Source organism: Saccopteryx bilineata, chromosome 12, assembly GCF_036850765.1.
Source record: "Saccopteryx bilineata isolate mSacBil1 chromosome 12, mSacBil1_pri_phased_curated, whole genome shotgun sequence".
NCBI lineage: Eukaryota > Metazoa > Chordata > Mammalia > Chiroptera > Emballonuridae > Saccopteryx > Saccopteryx bilineata.
Window position 1 is genome coordinate 42,684,435 of NC_089501.1, and position 6,728 is coordinate 42,691,162.

Here is a 6,728-nt window from a genome sequence, read left to right on the forward strand (position 1 = left end):
ATGCTGCAAATGGCTTTTCCATGTCTACCTGAATCATTACCAGCTAGAAGCAGCGGTCACTGGGACTTGGACGTGAGCTGCAAAGTATAGAATGGTGACAACAATTCCAGTGCCATGTGAACTTTTCCTGGATGTAGACTTTTCCTGGACTCCCGCTCCCTGTGAGAGCTCCTAACAGACTGAACTGTGGTTGGGTTGCATTTTTCAGGGATTTGGCATGGTGTTGGGGCCAACTTAGACTTGGTGAACATGTTAAGGACACTACTCTTTTATGGATTCTTCCTATATGGGCCAAGAGTTTACTTAAAGGCTTTAATCAGTGTAAAAAAATAGAAGACTAGATAAAGAAGATATGGTACATACACACCATGGTATAATATTCAGCCATAAGAAATGATGACATCAGATCAATTACAACAAAATGATGGGATCTTGATAACATTATATGGAGTAAAATAAGTAAATCAGAAAAAAACAAGAACTGTAGGATTCCATACATTGGTGGGACATAAAAACGGGACATAAAAAAGAGTGTGGTGGTTATGGGGGGTGGGGGGAGGGAAGGAGGGAGAGGGGGAGGGGGAGGGGGAGGGGCACAAAGAAAACTAGATAGAAGGTGACGGAGGACAATCTCTCTTTGGGTGATGGGTATGCAACAGAAGTGAATGACAAGATAACCTGGACATGTTTTCTTTGAATATATGTACCCTGATTTATTGATGTCACCCCATTAAAATAAAAATCTATTTATAATAATATATATAAACAAGGAAATCTTGATATATGTGTTGTCAAATCATTTCATAAAATGATAAAAATTGATATAAATATCAAGTTGATATAAAACAATACAAGGATGGCACACTATAATACCTACATTATTGTCATTATTCAGTTATTGCACACATCCTGGAATTGGATTCTCTCTCCAGGTAACGGGAGTGGGCCTCCTCTAATTTCTTCTGCATTTCAAGTCATGGTGCACATGTGTGCACCTCAACATAGCCCATTCTCAAGTCTAGCTTTTTCAATGGGACATAAATGATGTAATTATAAAGGTAAGGGTACTAAACCACCAGCGAGGCTTTATAGTGTCCCATCTCTGAAGATAGCTTTGCCTGAACTGCTCTGGTGGGCTGTAGCTGCCCTCCCATTGTTTCCTAATCAGCGTCCTTGAGAGCAAGGTCCCTGGGAAGTCGGCATTCTCTTTCAATCTCAGGAGAGCCCGGAGAGACTTTTCTTACAGAGCACGGATGACTTCTGCCTTCTATGCTTGATCTGAGGTGTCTACTCTTTCCTCCCATGTTACCCTCTTCTTCATTTTCACTGTAATAGTAATATTTTAAAACTTTAAGTTTTATAATTTATGAATTCCAACTCTATAGAAAATGAAATTGAATGGCACAAATGTTATAAGACTTGCCCAAGGTCAGGTAAATTTTAATAACAGAGCTAAGGCTAAAGTCCAAGTCTTCTCATTCCAAATCCCAGGTGTTTTGTTTTTTTTTTTCTTTTTCTATACACAACGTCTTTTCCTGAACCTTTTCTCTTATTCAGTGGTCAATGTGAGTTTTTTTTTTTTCTTAACAAATCTTGCCTTCAAAACTCATGTTTAATGCAAAAAAAATTTTTTTTAATCTCAGAGACTTTCAACCTCCCCCCGAGGCAGCGAGTATTCCTTTTATAAACATGTTAGGAGAATCGCCTTTAAAATGAGGTTTCCAGTATAAATATTCATTGTGTATGCTTCTGTTTTGATGAACACATACGGTCCTCAGAAGCTGTTAGTAAGTGCACATGTTCATGAACCCAAAGCGTGACTTTTGAGTTAGTTCATCTATCCAGACCCACGTAAAACTAGATTTCTCCAGAGAATGTGCATATTGATGACATTAGTTCAGAATTTCGGACTTCCTTGGCCCTCCTTTTATCACTTTCCTCAATTTCCAGAAGCTTTGCACTTTTTGGATGTGACAGAGTTAATGACTTTAATAAACTAACTCAAAAATCACAGAATAACCTGGCCCGCAGCTGTGGGTGTGGCTTGTCTGCGGAGCACTTTTATGACATGTGAATTAGCTGCAAAATTTAAAAGCCAGGAAATTTCACATAAAAATAAAGATTTTCACATGAATTTTCCTACCATCTTGAAAATCTCACAACAGTGGACCCCCCAACTCTTTAGAGCTGAGATTGGTTGGCCCTGTTTTCATAGACATGCGCTACCCGATCTATCACAAATTTGTTTCTCTTTGTTGTCTTATGCTGGTATCATTTTATTCATTTATATTACCTGCCTAAGTTTAGGATTTTAGCCACGGACTCACAAATTTTAGTCGAAACTGAAACATCCTTGCCCAACCATGGTGCCGTCTGTTTGTGGAGAGCAGGGATGGTGGCTTTTGCTTTGAAAAGTAGTTTCTTTCATCTGTACGGATGATTGTGAGTTCAAAGTTTGTAATAGAGAAGCACCCCTATTTATTAAATATGAATATGTAGCAGCATAATTACTTTTCATCGATCCCACACCTATGTACCTGCAATGAACTATAATTCCACTCCTGACCTTAACAGGCCTTTCAGGAGTGTTGGGCATGTGTGCCCGTGTGGGCGCGTGCACACGAATGGTGAGATGTATGAAGTGGAGAGAAATTAGCAATCTGTTTCTCTGGATGATTCTTTTGGAGATCTAGCATTGCAGGAATTTTTTCTTCTGGCTTTTTGGAAGAGGTCCCACCTTCTCTGCATTGCTGTTGAACATGACCTCTCATCACATGGCTCAACGCCTGCACCCTTGGCATTCAACACCCTTGCTAACAGTTTTATTTCTGCCATTTGCTATGTGATCTGGATTAAGCTACCAAGTTTCTGTGGTCTTTGGTTTTCTCATCTAAGAATCAAGATACTAATAATAATTTTTTTAAAAAAAGAATCAACATATTAACAACTGTGCAGTTTAGCAAGGAAGTTGTGTGTGATCATCTATGTCAGATTAGGAACAGAGATGGTGAAAGACAGAACTTATGTTTATGGTGGATTTACATAGTGCTTCAGGCAGGGAAGCTGAAGTACCCCATTAATTTTGAGAACTTGTTTTTTAAATTTAGCGGAACTTAATTTTAGAAACAGTTCCCTTGCCGAGTTTCAATCATAAAATGCCATTTAATCAAGTATGACAGGCTTGTCTATGCAGCTCTGTTATTCTAACACCCCCAGTGCCGGGCAGGCCTGCTGTGTGGCTACAGCTGGTCCGCGGGCTTAAGGAATACTAGCCGTAAAGCTTTGCCCTGGGCACAGGCTCTCTTCCTCAGAGTCGTCAGCAACGGCCATGGCTTCAGTATTACATTCTTACAGGCCATTCTTTTTTTTTTTTTACCTCTCACTTGAGATCTATGTACCTCTTTGATTATATAAGAGATATTTTCATTTCCTTTCATCACCTCACAATTCATGAATTAAAAATCCAATTCATCTCCTTTCCCACACAGAGTCCGGTCTAAAGTCTCCTCTCTGTCACTAGCATGAATATCATCTAAATTCAATGGAACTAGATTCATTCCATGATTACCATGGGCATCATTGCTGGGCTTGAGTAATCACTGTGACTCTATTTTCCTCTTTATTTCTCTGTCTTGTCTTGACAGATCTTTTTCTTTCTTTCTTTCTTTCTTTCTTTCTTTCTTTCTTTCTTTCTTTCTTTCTTTCTTTTATTAAATGAGAGGCAGGGAAGCAGGAAGGCAGACTCCACATGGGCCCCGACCAAGATGCATCCAGCCAGCCCACTAGGGGGGCAATGCTCTACCCATCGGAGGCTGCTGCTCTGTTGCTCAGCAACTGAGCTATTTCAGTGCCTGATGAAAGGCCATGGAGCCATCCTCAGTGCCCTGGGCCAGATTGCTCAAACCATTTGAGCCACAGCTGCAGGAGGGGAAGAGAGGGGAAGAAAGAGAGAGAGAGAGAGAGAGAAAGAGAGAGAGAGAGAGAAAGAAAGAGAGAGAGAGAGAAAGAGAGAGGAGAGCTACTGCTGAGCCAACCGGCCAGGGCCTTAACAGATCTTTTTCAATAGCATTCCCATCTCACCTTCTTTTACCACTTCATTTATACCAGGTAACTCTCAGGCCTCCCTAGTACCAGTTGAATCATGCTGGAAGATCTTCCAGCCTATGGGGTCCTGAAATTAAGCTTTGAATCAAAATCCTTCAGAGGTTTCCTGTAGACTATACCATGAAGCTTGAACACTTCTGCTTGTCTTAAGACATTCCATGTTCTACCCTTCATAGCTTTATTTTGTGTCTTATTTCTCAACAGTCAAGCCCTCCACTCCTTCAGCCTTGTCTTAGTGTACATGCCCCTCAGTCTCTTTGCTTATATATTTTCCTTACATAGATACCCTCCTCTGTGTCTCCTCAAGTCAAATAAGACCCCCGGGGGTTTAGTCATCTGCCACTTCCTTGATAAGTTTGCCTACTTTTGTTTGCACTTGTTTCTTTTCTTCTGAACTTCTATAATAGTAACAATCTGTGCCATGCAATTATTATACTTATTTATCTATACTTCTTATTCACATTCATGAGGGCCAGTTTTGCCTCTTCAACTAAATGATAAACTCCTTAAGGAGTGATACCACATCACGCTGAGGCCCTATCTCTCAAGTTCCTGGCATGTGGTAAATATTGATAGAAGGAAAAATTGAATGCCTTATTGATTTATTGGGATTAGTGAATTGAACAATAGATTCAATTAGTTTTTTATAAATTATTGACATTTTAATTATAAACTTATTTTACATTTAAAGACAAACCAAAAACAGGTATTTGTACAAATTACATCACACTTAAATCATAATTTGGCAATGTTAAGCATTAATTCTTAATTCAGGATAATGACACTCATCCTAGTGTTAGTTAATATAAAATTTATTTAAACCTAGTAGTTTATGTAAGCATAACTATTTCATTCTCCCTAAAATTCAATGATTATGATTGAACTTTATAAGAGTAAACTAGTCTTTTGTATAAAACCCATATAACTTTTTGAAATATATTAATACCAGCAAAGAAATTATAAAAAACACATAAATTATACAGGGCTTGATTAAAAAGCTGCCTACATACAGATAAATGTATTTCACCTTGGCACACAAGAATACTTCATCGAATATAGATGCCATTACACTCTCTTACATAGCAAACTACGCAGTTACAAATGTTCTATTATGTATGAACGGAAAACAATATATCTTTTAAAAAAAAGTCCTAGGTGACACAGGGGAGTGGAATGTACCTGCGTTAAGAGCAGAAATACTGAGGCTTTTAACAGGACATTGCTGGCCCCCGGTCCCCATGAAAAGCAGTCACTACCCTCAGAAAGACAAGCTGGCAATGTTGATGATTTCTATGGATTCCTGAATCTCGTCCTCCTTGATCCCAAGCAGAGGTGCAAACCTGATCATGTCGCCAAGGATTGGCTTGACCAGAAGTCCATTATGTTGAAGTCAAGGACACGCCTTCCAAGCATGTTAATCTTTGGTTTCTCTAATGACAACAGCATTTAGTGACCCTTTTCCTCTTACAGCAGCTACAATGTCAGAAGGTAGCTAGCTGCATGAGTTCATGCCTCAAGATGGCTCCCGTTTTATCTGCATTTTCAGCAAGGTTTTCTTCTTCCAAAACCTCAAGGGCTGCAATGACTGCTTGGCAGCCTAGGTGATTGCCACTGTGTGCTGGCCCATGCTGCCCTGGTTTAATGGTCAGCATCGTTTTATTGTTTCATTGTTTCGTCATCACAAAATACTATAGAGGCAGAGAATAAGTCACTGGAAGGTGCCTTTCCAAGACGGACTAGGTCAGGTTGATGTTTCCACGACCAAGAGCCAGCTATTTACCAGTTTTGGCCAATCCTGTCTGTATTTCGTCGGCAATAAACAGAACCTGGTGCTGGGTACAGAACTCTCGTGCCCACTAAACAGCCTGGATCGGGAACAGTAATGCCCACCTCACCCTGAATTGGTTCTGCCATGAACCTGGCGATGTCTGGATCCAGACGAATGTGCTCAAGAACAGGCAGCTCACTATATGAAATGATTCTGAAACCTGGCAGAAATGGTCCCAAACCATCATAACTGCTTGGGTCTGTGGAACTGGAGATAGCAGACAGAGTTCTACCCCAAAAGTTTCCAGCTGCAAAACTAAACTTTGCTTTGTATTTTGAAATACGCTTAATGGTATATCCCCATCTCCGAGCAAGTCTGCAAGTGGTCTCTCCAGCCTCCACTCTTGTATTCATAGGAGGAACTTAGTGGCGGTTGAGAAGTTCAGTAACATACTCTCTGTTCTCACCAAGTACATTATTGTAGAAAGCCCCAGACATTAAGGTTCATTTGTCAGTTTGACTTTTCAGAGCATTCTCAATCTTTGGATGGCAGTACTCAGGATGCAAGTATTCAGGAAACCAAAATGTTTTTTCTGCCTTTTACATCCCACAGGTAAATACCTTTCCCTCTCTCAAGGGCTATAGGTAAAGGATGGGAGTTGTGTGCACCATATTTAGATTTCTGCTGAAAAATGTAATCAGAGGATGGAGGGCCTTGGACGGTTTTTCAGTGACAACTGATGTAGCACAAGCCACTGAAGAATGAACGCCCTGACGAAGCACAGCAGCAGTGTGGAAATGTGCTGGTTTGGAAAACGTCGTGTCCTTCAGGTCAGAACGTCACCGACCGAATACCC

General features: G+C 40.2%; 1 pseudogene; it reads right to left on the reverse strand.

The window, feature by feature from the left end:
• Positions 1-5,362: 5,362 nt before the first annotated feature.
• LOC136316356 (ornithine aminotransferase, mitochondrial pseudogene) lies at positions 5,363-6,285 on the reverse strand (annotated as a pseudogene).
• Positions 6,286-6,728: the final 443 nt, after the last annotated feature.